Here is a 12,954-nt window from a genome sequence, read left to right as displayed (position 1 = left end):
GCCACACAAGCTTCAGCTGAGCCTGCTCTGAGCTTTGCATTAACTCAAATGTAAATGTTCTTAATCAGGGCCTATTTTCTTAGTTCAAGACCAAAGCAAGATTTCTTCCCCAGGATTTTTCTTTTGTTCTGATAATGTGAGATTCCTGCCAAGTGTCTTGAAGCAAGTAGCAAGGAAAGTTTCTCTACACTTTTTATAAAACATCAATTCTAACAGGTGGAACTGTGCTGTATGGAAAGTTACAGAAGGTTGAGTGAAGCAAGTAGGAAACAAAACATTGTCATACTTCAGTGACAGCTCACCCTTCACTACTGAGAAGGAGCTCAGATAAAGTGTCCATAGCAGTAACTTCTCAATGGTAGGGATATACTTTATCATTGGATTTCTCTTTATTTTAAACAGCCACTTTTTTTTTCAGGTTGCACACATGATATTTATTTATTTGATTGTCAGTTTTTATGTATGTAATGTGAGTGGGTATTTTGTCTGAATGTATGTGGTGTCCACATGAATGTCTGATGCTTAGAAAGCCAAAGAAGGTGTCAGATCATCTCAGTTGTGAGTTGACAGATACTTATTAGAATTGAACTTGGGTCCTTTGTGAGAACAGCCAATACTCTCGACCACTGAGCCAATCTCCCTGGGTAAGCCATCCCCAAACAGGTGTTGGAAGTGCCATTTTCACATCTAGATACTAGGATAAAGAGTCCCACCTGTATATCCCCTGCAAATGAGTCCAGAATCTTACAGGGGTATCTGAAAAGATCTTCCCAGTACAGGACCAATACCTCTGAGACTTTTGCATGCTCACCCCAGCTTTAGTCACTTTGATGGTGGCCTGAGCCCTTGAAAATGAAAGCAGTAAAAAGTTTTTAAGAAGCCGTGGCTTTTTGTTTACATTTTGGTTCTGATGTGGCTTTGATGAAAAGCTGGATTATAGGAAAAAGTTTTTGCACATCAATTTGGGATCATACAATTCACATCCAACAAACTGGTGAGACTGGGCTCAGAGCTGGAGAATGGAGACTCATAAGAAACTTGAGAACTGTCCAAAGCTACATCGCTTTTCCCCTTGCAACTGCAAGAGCAGGAAAGATGAATTTCTGAGTTGTACTGTTTTGTGTTTCACTGGGCTTGGTAATGAGAAACCACAATGCCTCCCTTTGTAGCCTCAAACTCCAGGCTCTCTTATGTCAGTTCCCCAAGTATCAGGAGCACAGGGATGCGCTGCCATAGCTCTAGCAGGAACAAGAAGATTTCTGTATTCTGTTGTCTTCCTCATGGGCTGAGGCTCCATGTCAGTAGCATCTTTCAAGGCTGTTCCTCTGCAGCTCCGAAAACTTTTTTTTAATGTAAACCAAGTTTATTTTGCCTCTTAAGTGGTGTTCTTAAACCACAACTTGGTAAACAATATGAATTCATATAAGTCATCTTTAAAGTCAGAGATTTGCTTTCGTTTTTCTTCTTTTTAAAGAGTTGTTAAAAAGATGCAGCTTATTCTAACTGGATAAATATTTTTAACCATTTCACATTGAGTTCATGAAGACTCACAAATGAGCAACAGTCCTCATTGAGGAAAACAAAAAAGTTGTTGTCGACAAGGAACTGTGTACACACACAAACAAAAAGAACTGTGTAAAAATAACTAACTTATCGCGAACACATGGGCACTGGAGAAAATTTCCTGAACAATACACCAATGGCTTATGATCTAAGATCAAGAATTGACAAACGGGACCTCATAAAACTGCAAAGCTTCTCTAAGGCAAAGGACACTGTGGTTAGGACAAAACGGCAACCAACAGATTGGGAAAAGATCTTTACCAATCCTCCAACAGATAGAGGCCTTATATCCAAAATATACAAAGAACTCAAGAAGTTAGACCGCAGGGAAACAAATAACCCTATTAAAAAATGGGGTTCAGAGCTAAACAAAGAAGTCACAGCTGAGGAATGCCGAATGGCTGAGAAACACCTAAAGAAATGTTCAACATCTTTAGTCATAAGGGAAATGCAAATCAAAACAACCCTGAGATTTCACCTCACACCAGTGCGATTGGCTAAGATCAAGAACTCAGGTGACAGCAGATGCTGGCGAGGATGTGGAGAAAGAGGAACACTCCTCCATTTTTGGTGGGATTGAAGACTGGTAAAACCATTCTGGAAATCAGTCTGGAGGTTCCTCAGAAAATTGGACATTGAACTGCCTGAGGATCCAGCTATACCTCTCTTGGGCATATACCCAAAAGATGCCTCAACATATAAAAGAGACACGTGCTCCACTATGTTCATCGCAGCCTTATTTATAATAGCCAGAAAATGGAAAGAACCAGATGCCCTTCAACAGAGGAATGGATACAGAAAATGTGGTACACCTACACAATGGAATATTACTCAGCTATCAAAAACAACGAGTTTATGAAATTCGTAAGCAAATGGTTGGAACTGGAAAATATCATCCTGAGTGAGCTAACCCAATCACAGAAAGACATACATGGTATGCACTCATTGATAAGTGGCTATTAGCCCAAATGCTTGAATTACCCTAGATCCCTAGAACAAACGAAACTCAAGACGGATGATCAAAATGTGAATGCTTCACTCCTTCTTTAAATGAGGAAAAAGAATACCCTTGGCTGGGAAGGGAGAGGCAAACATTAAAACAGAGACTGAAGGAACACCCATTCAGAGCCTGCCCCACATGTGGCCCATACATATACAGCCACCCAATTAGACAAGATGGATGAAGCAAAGAAGTGCAGACCCACAGGAGCCGGATGTAGATCGCTCCTGAGAGACACAGCCAGAATACAGCAAATACAGAGGCGAATGCCAGCAGCAAACCACTGAACTGAGAACAGGTCCCCTATTGAAGGAATCAGAGAAAGAACTGGAACAGCTTGAAGGGGCTCGAGACCCCAAAAGTACAACAATGCCAAGCAACCAGAGCTTCCAGGGACTAAGCCACTACCTAAAGACTATACATGGACTGACCCTGGACTCTGACCCCATAGGTAGCAATGAATATCCTAGTAAGAGCACCAGTGGAAGGGGAAGCCCTGGGTCCTGCTAAGACTGAACCCCCAGTGAACTAGTCTATGGGGGGAGGGCGGCAATGGGGGGAGGGTTGGGAGGCGAACACCCATAAGGAAGGGGAGGGGGGAGGGGGATGTTTGCCCGGAAACCGGGAAAGGGAATAACACTCGAAATGTATATAAGAAATACTCAAGTTAATAAAAAAAAATGTTAAAAAAAAAAAGAAAACAATATGGAGCCTCACCTGTCAAACTTGACAAAAGCAAATTCGATATTACTAAAAAATCTGCATATTTCACCACTATGCTTGATATAATGACAACAGTATGGATCTCTGTCCAATGCATATGAGCACCAAATAAGTTCCAAAATGGTCACATGGCTCAGGATGGCATTTTAATTGCAGTCACAACAGAGTGAAAGAGTCAGCCTCCATGCATGTTCCCAAATCATTTAACATGGCATTACCACAGAGTATAGAAAAGGACGGAAATTCACATTAGGACATTCTATTTACCCATTTTTAGGTGTGCTAAGGTACTGAAAAAATACTTATACTGTCAAAGACATAATTTACCAAAATATGGAACAAATTTAAATCCATAGTGAGTAGTAAAGTTAATAAACCCCATAATAAGATTTTATTGTAAGCCAGGGAAGTAAAATTATCCTGAAAATAGAGTAAAATTTCCACTTTATTTCTATTGGAATAGAATTCAGTGCGGCTCTTATGGACATAAGAATAAGGCAGTTCAAAAATTATAAATCACATTCAATGCTCCAGCCGTGTCACTCATTGTAATGTAAACAAGTTACATATGTGAACATGTCAGACATAAATCTGTGTTATTGCAATATCAAATATGACAGTACTATTTCAAAACAAATACCAACTAGACAAAAATAAATATGATATAATGTATTTATTAATATTAGCAATAAAATTCTCTGTCATAAATGACACATAAATTGTTTCATTCCTTCAAATAAAACATATGCAATTGTTCTCATTCATCATAATGAGGTATGAACAGACTCAACCAAAAAAAAAAAATGTTTTAACAAATGGCATTGACTGTCAAGGACTGATTATCATGCAATCGATCAGCATTAAAACTCATTAAATGTCTGCACTGGAACAGATATCGGACAGCATGGATATTGAATCTGTATAATTCCAGGCATTATTGGATTTAACATAATTACACCTTTTCCAGATAAAAGGAACCATAGGAAGATTGAGGAGATTTTGGAAACATGAATTTCATACAATAGGGAATGAAGAGAGAAAATGGTCCACTCCTGACTCAATGTTCCCTGTGAGACTGTGATTCCCTTCAATAGAAAATGGAAGGCAAAATGTCCCATGATTCAAGTCAAACCCTTAATGATATGGAACATTTATAACTTCTCAATTCTAGTCTTACTATAGAAGTTCTGATTAAATCAATTGGGTTCACACATACGGCTGTTTACACGTGATCTGGTTCAAGCTGTCCAAAAGAATATTTTCCCTTGGAAGATTTGTGTCACAGATATGAATGAAATCATGGCGGTTTTGATGGAGAACATGATCTTCAAAACATGGTTTTGGAAATGTTTTGATCAAAAGTTTTCAGACCTCAGATCTAGTAGAGCTTGAGGCCAGAATTTTCCCACTATATCCAGGGAGCAGAACATAGGATGAATGGGAAGGAACTCTTGAATATAATTAAGTGAATCTCCAGACAGCAGAAGTCTTAGAATAAACACATACATGTAAATGTGGGTGTTATGTTTGTACACATAAAAAACAGGTTTCACAGCCGCTCCAGGCTAGATCCTAGCAGACATGAAGATGCTGTGTGGGTTCACTGTTGCCTTTTGGTTCCTGAAGTTTTCGCTATTCTTGTGCAGTTTGACTGAACCCAATTGCTTTTGGAGGATAAAGAATAGTGAAGATAATGATGGAGATTTGCAAAATGACTGTGGTTTTATACTTTTTACAATCAAAGGACCTATTGAAGAAAATTTTTATAATAAACTTCTTAATTACATTAATTTTAGGTAAGTCATTAACATTCTCTCTTTCAATGTCATGAATTAGAAATATATAGCTCTGACAAAAAATTGTCAGATTCCATTGTGTTTTTCTCCCTGTAACCTAGGGAACCACTGAAAAATAATTATAACATCAATCACTATTTTAATACTTTCAAATATGTCACAGTTTAGCTTAGTGTTACTAAACTGCGTTCTAATTCACAAAGCTGGAAAATAAAATATCTGTTGACTCTGTGGATAACATATGGTGAAATATGAGTTCTCATTTGCCCTGAATTCACATTTCCCACCTTTGGCAAAATTTAAGTGCGATGAAACTGCACCACTGCCTATCCTCCAATATCTGTCGATGATTCCTGTCTGAGCACGCATCAAAGGCCTCTATTAAAAGGTTATCTTATTTTGGTCTTAAAAGTTGTGCATAAATTCATATACTGAAATATATATTGGTGGGAGTAGGGAGGTCTGTTGTACTTGATTCCACTTATTATTATTACATATACACTTATGAATATACATATATTGTGCTTTATAAATGCTATTTAAATGAGCCCCTCCTGTCTTTCTGAAGTTGTCACTAAATAGGGAAATAGCCTGCCTAGCTTCATTCTATTTTTTACTAGAATATTTTTTGGTCTAGTCAAGCAAATACTCAGTCACATATTAAACTTATTAACAGTATGATATTGATGTTTACTATTTCTTTTACTTTTTTGATCAATATAACAGAGAAAATCTAGGAGGATAAATATATTTATCATAGTACAATTGAAATTTTACGTTTCTAACACCTCTTTAATCATCACTATGCTTAGTTTTTGAATACCAGAAAGAAAATAGGAGTTTTTTCTGGTTATGCTTTTTTGCTACTGATGAGATCAACAAGAATACTCATTTTTTATCCAACATTTCTTTGTTATTTTAAATAATTTTTGGTATGTGTGAAGATACATTGGGAATTGTGAATTAAGTATATTCACAATCAAGCAAAGATTTGGATTTTACTAATTTTATCTGTAGATTGGAGACAACATGTATGTATAGCTTACAGGGCCATTATGGAACATTCTTAAAACTGGCAATTAATTCCAAAGCTCCAAAGGTAAGAATGTGAGTCACTGTATGAATTAACAACTTTAAAACTACCTTTACATGTGCCTACAAGAAAACTTGGACACCCACGCATTTTTGAGTATGCTGTTACACACACGAACACAACACACACACACACATACACAAACACACACAAATATATATAATATATATATTATATATATATATATTAATAATCTATTGTTCAAATTACTGATCTAACAGGCAAAACTGAATACTCAGACTTGTGAAGAATAGTCTAGAATATAATAGGAAAATATATAATATTTGTAATATAATCATTCTATCCTTAAACTAAGTTATGAATGGTGAGTAACATTAATTGTACATGACTCCAAACATCCTAACAATAATATTTCTCAGGGGATATTTCATCCTCTCTTACAGACTTTTCTGATCTTCTTTGGACCATTTAACCCTAACCTGAGTGGCAATGACAAGTTTCCCTATGTCCATCAGTTGGCATCAAAGGACAAGTGTTTGTTCCATGGCATGACATCTCTGATGCTTCATTGTAAATGGAATTGGATAGGAATGGCCATTACAGATGATGACCAAGGTACTCAGTTTCTCTCACATTTGAGAAAAGAAATGCAAAGGCATGCGGTCTGTTTAGCTTTTGTGAATATGATCCCAGAAAACATGCAACTATACATGGCAAGGGTTAACGTTTATGACCAACAAATTATGACATCTAAAGCAAAAATTGTTATCATTTATGATGAAATGAACTCTACTCTAGAAGTCAGCTATAGGAGATGGGGAAACTTAGGTGCTCAGAGAATCTGTATCACAACCTCGCAATGGGATGTTATCACAAATATACAAGATTTCAGCTTTGATTACTTTCATGGGATTGTCCTTTTTGTACAACACCACAGTGACGTTGCTGAATTCAGAAATTTTATGCAAACAATAAACACGTCTAAGAATCCAGTAGACATTTCACAGTCTATGCTGGTGTGGAATCATTTTAACTGTGCAATCTCAAAGGACAATGTTAAAATGGATTATTTTACTTTCAACAATACATTGCTTAGCACAGCGCACATTTGACATGGTCCTGAGTGAAGATGGTAACAATTTGTATAATGTTGTGTATACTGTGGCCCACACTTACCATGAATTCATTTTACAACAAGTACAGTCTCAGAAATTGGCAAAAGCCAAAGGATTATTCATTGACTGTCATCAGGTAAAGCTTCATGTATTCATTATAATTAGATATATCAATATGCTCTCTCTCGCCCCTGAGAAGCTCACATATATTTCAGAGATTATTCTATTAGACTAAAGATCTCAACACTGAAAAACTCTCAAATGAATCTTTTACATGTATATATATCATGCGCAGTGATCTTTTAATAGGAGACAATATATTTTTATGAATATCAGTGTATTTTGTGAAAATGTGTTTCAACATTTTTCCACATGACGTCAAATTTAAAATAGGAGATGAGTGAAAACCTTAAGTATTGACTAGGGTAGAAAATTTTTCTCTAGAATAGTTTCTCAAGAATAAGTACATGTGCTTTGATTAATAGTTATTCTTTTAAATAAATAATTATTTATGAAATCGCAAATGACTATGAGTACACATTTTATTAAGTTTCTGTTTATTTCATATATGTATACAGTATGCATATAAAATACCTACTACCATTCTTTATTTCCACAACTTCTAGAATTTTAGACTTCTACTTATTTCTTACATAGGTGGCTTCAGTTCCTAAATAATATTTTGACAAACATGCACACACACACACATAAACACAGACACACACACACACACACACACACACACACACACACACACCATGTTACTTGTTTTCTGGTAATTATTTTTTAGAGCATGTTTTAAAATCAAACATTAATAAGTATATTAATTTTTAATGATTCAGGAGGTATAATGTATTTTACTACATGTGATTAGTTTCACACACCTGTCTTGTTGGAAAGACATTAAAAAAATATGGTACATTCTCAATTCAGCATTGCCTACATTGATATGCATATGTAATCATCTAATGATGCATCTCATTTAGGTGGCTTCCTCAGTGAAAACCAGTGTATTCAGTAACCCCGTTGGAGAACTGGAAAACATGAATCACAGGGAAAATCAGTGTGTAGAATATGACATTTACATCATTTGTAATTTTCCACAAGGCCTTGGATTAAAAGTCAAAATAGGAAGTTATTTTCCTTATTTCACACAGAGTCAACAACTTCATATATATGAAGACTTGGAATGGGCCACTGTAGGAACATTGGTAGATATGCCACAATGGTTATTTTTTCAATCTATATAAATTTAAAACATGAGGCACTGAAATAGTAAACATGCGATGAAGACCAAATGCTACTTTTAATTTATATATTTTATTGTTCAATATATTTTATTACATTTTAAATGTTATCCCCATTCCCAGTTTCCCTTCCTCTGCACAAGATTGCTGTTTCTGTAATCAGTGGGAGTGATCTTGTGGAAGTTGGATGCCCTAGCATAGGGGAATATTATAGTAGGGATGCCAAAGTGGAAAGGTTGGTGTTGAAGCTCCCTCATAAAAGCTGAGGAAGGGGAATGGGATGGAGATTCAAGATTTTCATTTAAATTTAGAAAAAGTCCATTAATTGTATGAGAGTCTTACATAACATACTTTGTTCTTATTCATTTGAACAACTCTTTCTTGGTGTAGCCTACCTTCTCTCTCAATACAACTCACTGCTCTAATTTATTTTTTACTTATAAATCTTGAGAGAAACTGATGCCAAATAAACCTTTCATTTCTATTAATCAGTTTAAGAAGAAAAATAATTTAATTGCTATAACTGACATGCTACATATAATATTACATGATATGGTAAATATTGTGTAAATTCCAGTGCACTGGAAAGTAATATATGATAATAAATAATCAGGGGAATATTTATAGCCAAGACAGATAATGTCATATCTATCAATCTATGGGTCATTGTATATATTATATATACATTAACTACACTGAAACACACTTTTGTGTGTGTGTGTGTGTACGTTTGTGTGTGTATGTGTGTGTGTGTGTGTATGTGTGTGTGTGCATTGCCTCAGGTTCCCTGCTCCATGTGTAGTGTGACATGTACTGCTGGATTCAGGAAAATCCATCAGAATGAAAGAGGAGACTGCTGCTTTGATTGTGTCCAGTGCCCAGATAACGACGGTTCCAACGATAAAGTTACATGCCTGCATGAAGGATAAAATTGTTCAATAAAGTATTGAAAATACTTTTTTGAAAATAGACAAAAAATATAGTCTCTTTCAAAACTAGAAATATGATATGGCCTAGATGAATACCTAAAACTCCAGTTTTCAGAATATAATGATTGAATAATGTCAATATATTTTGCACCCTAGGAAATAAACTGCAATTTCTCATACAAAAATCTCATTTTTCTCATAACATAGTGACTACTGATTTTATATTATGCAGAAAATGTTTAGGGTATCATACATGTGTAACACTTTTTTTTTTCTTTTCTTATTTTCGGAGCTGGAAACGGAACCTAGGGCCTTGCTCTTGCTAGGCAAGCGCCCTAACACTGAGCTAAATACCCAACCCTGTGTAACACTTTTAAAAACAATAATTTTAACCATAATCTTTGCAGATCTTTATTCTTCTTTGATCGTTTGTACAAAGAATCTTGACTACATTATCAGTACACAATCTTTCTCTCTATAACACAGCTTAGTGCCTGACAAAGACCAGATGCTCAGGATAATAGTTGTTCTTTAATGAAATATATTTTAATACCTTACATGGCTTAAAGGATTAAGACTTCTTCTAAAGTTTTAACAAGGGCAGATATTTCAAGAATGCAGCAACACATGGGATAGTGATTATCAGTAATCACTGTCTACCTAAGGAAATAAGGATGAATATCAATACCCATAACCTTCACACCATATCCATCAATATCCATAACCTTGGACTGTGTAGTTGGGAAAAAAGAGATTATACAACAAGAGGGATATGCACAGATCTATGAGATCTATCTTTGGTCTCCTTCAAGGACAATATTCCCTTATGTGAATGGGTTTTGCATAAGTAATTATATGCTCTGGTGCCTATGCATAGGTACAGACACAGTGCACAACTCTCAAAGCACAGTACATAGTATCTTACATGAAATGGCATCAACAACTATACCTGCACATTATTTTGTCTGTCTGTAGTAAATTTATGGTTTGAAGAATAATATAACCTGAGATTATAAATATTATTAATCACATTTTTCTTTCTTCTTGGTTTAATAAGCATTTTTGTTCCATTCTCTGTGATGATAATCTGTTCCATCTAAAAGCATAGGTGAACAGAAATCCATATTAAGTTAATGGTCCCTATATCAGTAAGAAATGTAATAGATGCTCAACATCAAATTATTTATTTATATATACTCTGAATAATACAAACAAAAATATTAACTACAGAATATGATAATATATAAGGGTTTATCGTTGTTTGCCAGCAGATATGGAGCAGTGTGTGTGATGTCCAGATGATTCATACGTAAATTTAGAGCAAACACAGTGCCTCCAAAGAACTGTGTCATTTCTAGCTTATGAAGATACACTGGGGATGGCTCTAGGCTGCATGTCCCTGTCCTTCTCAGCCATCACAATTCGAGTCCTAGTCACTTTTGTGAAGTACAAGGATACTCCCATTGTGAAAGCCAATAACCACATTCTCAGCTACATCCTGCTCATCTCTCTAGCTTTCTGTTTTCTCTGCTCATTGCTCTTCATTGGACATTTCAACCAGACCACCTGCATCTTACAGCAGACCACTTTTGGAGTATTTTTCACAGTGGTTATTTCCGCCGTGGTGGCCAAAACAATAACTGTGGTTACAGATTTCAAGCTCACTACTCCAGGGAAAAGGGTAAGAAGAATGATGATAACAGGGGCAAATAACTTTCTCATTTCCCATTTGGATACTAATCCAACTAGCTCTCTGTGGTATCTAGTTGGTGACATCTCCTCCCTTTATTGACAGAGATATACTATCAGTACATGGGAAGGTCATCATTATTTGCAAAAAAAAAAAAAAAACAAAACAAAAAAAAACAAACAAACAAACAAAAAAAAAAACACAATCATTGCCTTCTACTTTGTCTTGGGATGTTTGGGCTCCTTGGGTGTGGGGAGTTTCACTGTGGCTTTCTTGGCTAGGAACCTTCCTGACAGATTCAATGAAGACAACTTCCTAACATTCAGTATATTGGTGTTCTACAGTGTCTGGATCACCTTCCTCCCTGTCTACCACAGCAGGCGGGGGAAGGTTATGATAATTGTGGAGGTTTTCTTTATTTTGGCTTCTAGCACAGTGTTGCTAGGTTGTATCTTTGTCCCAAATGTTATGTTCTTTTAGTTTGACCAGATTTAAATTTTCTTCAGAAATAAAAAGATAAATTGCTTTATCAAAAGTTTGATACTTTCAAAATATTAGATGATACTCAACTTATCTGTTTTACTTTGTCTTAACAAAGGTATTCCTTAATCATAAAAAAAAGTTTAAGCAGTATACCTACAGACAGTATTTAAACTGCAGGGCAGTATTGCTTAAAATGATAACAATTAGTAAGATTTGGTGGCAAATGAGCTCTCACAAACCTAAACATATTGAGAACAGGAAATATCAATTGAGGAATAGCTACTATCACTTTGACTTGTAGTTATGTGTTTAAGGCATGTTCCTAATTAAGGATTATTATAAAGTGACCCTGCTGCCTCTAGGCAATGCCAACTCCAAGCAAGTTGTTCTGGGAATTATAAGGAAGAAGACTGTAGATAGGATGGAGATAAAGCCAGTAATCAGCATTATTCCATGGACTATTGTTGATTCCTTGCATCCATGTTCTTATCTTGGCATTGTTCAATTATATGTGGCCAAGAGATAGAAGAAAATAACACTTGTCTCATAACCTTTTGACCATGGTGTTTTGTTACAGCAACAGAAACTAAGACATCAGCAAATTAATAATTTGCCTTAGATGGGAATAGGAGTATCTTAGATCACATATGCAATAAAAGGCATTGATTTAAAAACAGAAACAAGGTTGAATCATAGTACAGTGTGGAGCAAAATTACAGCTTTGGATATTCTTGATGGATATCACAGAGTCCTGACTTACTGGAATACCGTTAAAATGTACTATGAAGATGTTCAGAATATCCAATAACATACTAAGAAGAGTACAGTATATGAAAAGTATTGTGATGTTCAGATTATGTCTGATCTATAAGGCTCTTGAACGTTAAATGAAAGCAGCATTTCACTATGAAATGTGTTTCTTTCAGTGCGAAAAAACAATAATGAAAATATTGTAATGCACAATAACTTTATCACTATTAGGTTACCGAAGTCGAGGAACAAATAAGTCACTTTACATGAAGAATCTCATTACACATTGTATCAAAATAGGAGTAACAAAATATTATTCAGTTTAATATTGCATACACAAAGAGTTAAATACAAACACAAACCCATTGCTATTTGCCAACATTATTTGGTGATGTACGGCGTCATTTTTCACAAAATATTGCTTGTTCCTTTATTTTTAACTCTGATTTGATACTTTATTTTTGAGGCTGTAATTTAATTGCATTTTTCTTTATATTTCATGATTCCAACTTATCATTTGTAATTCTCCCCGCACTCCTACAATGCACATGGGCTCATATATCAATCAATATTACTGAATGCATATATGTATCTTATACACATA

Source organism: Rattus norvegicus, chromosome Y (assembly GCF_036323735.1).
Source record: "Rattus norvegicus strain BN/NHsdMcwi chromosome Y, GRCr8, whole genome shotgun sequence".
Taxonomy (NCBI): Eukaryota; Metazoa; Chordata; class Mammalia; order Rodentia; family Muridae; genus Rattus; species Rattus norvegicus.
Note: the sequence above shows the minus strand (reverse complement) of the source record.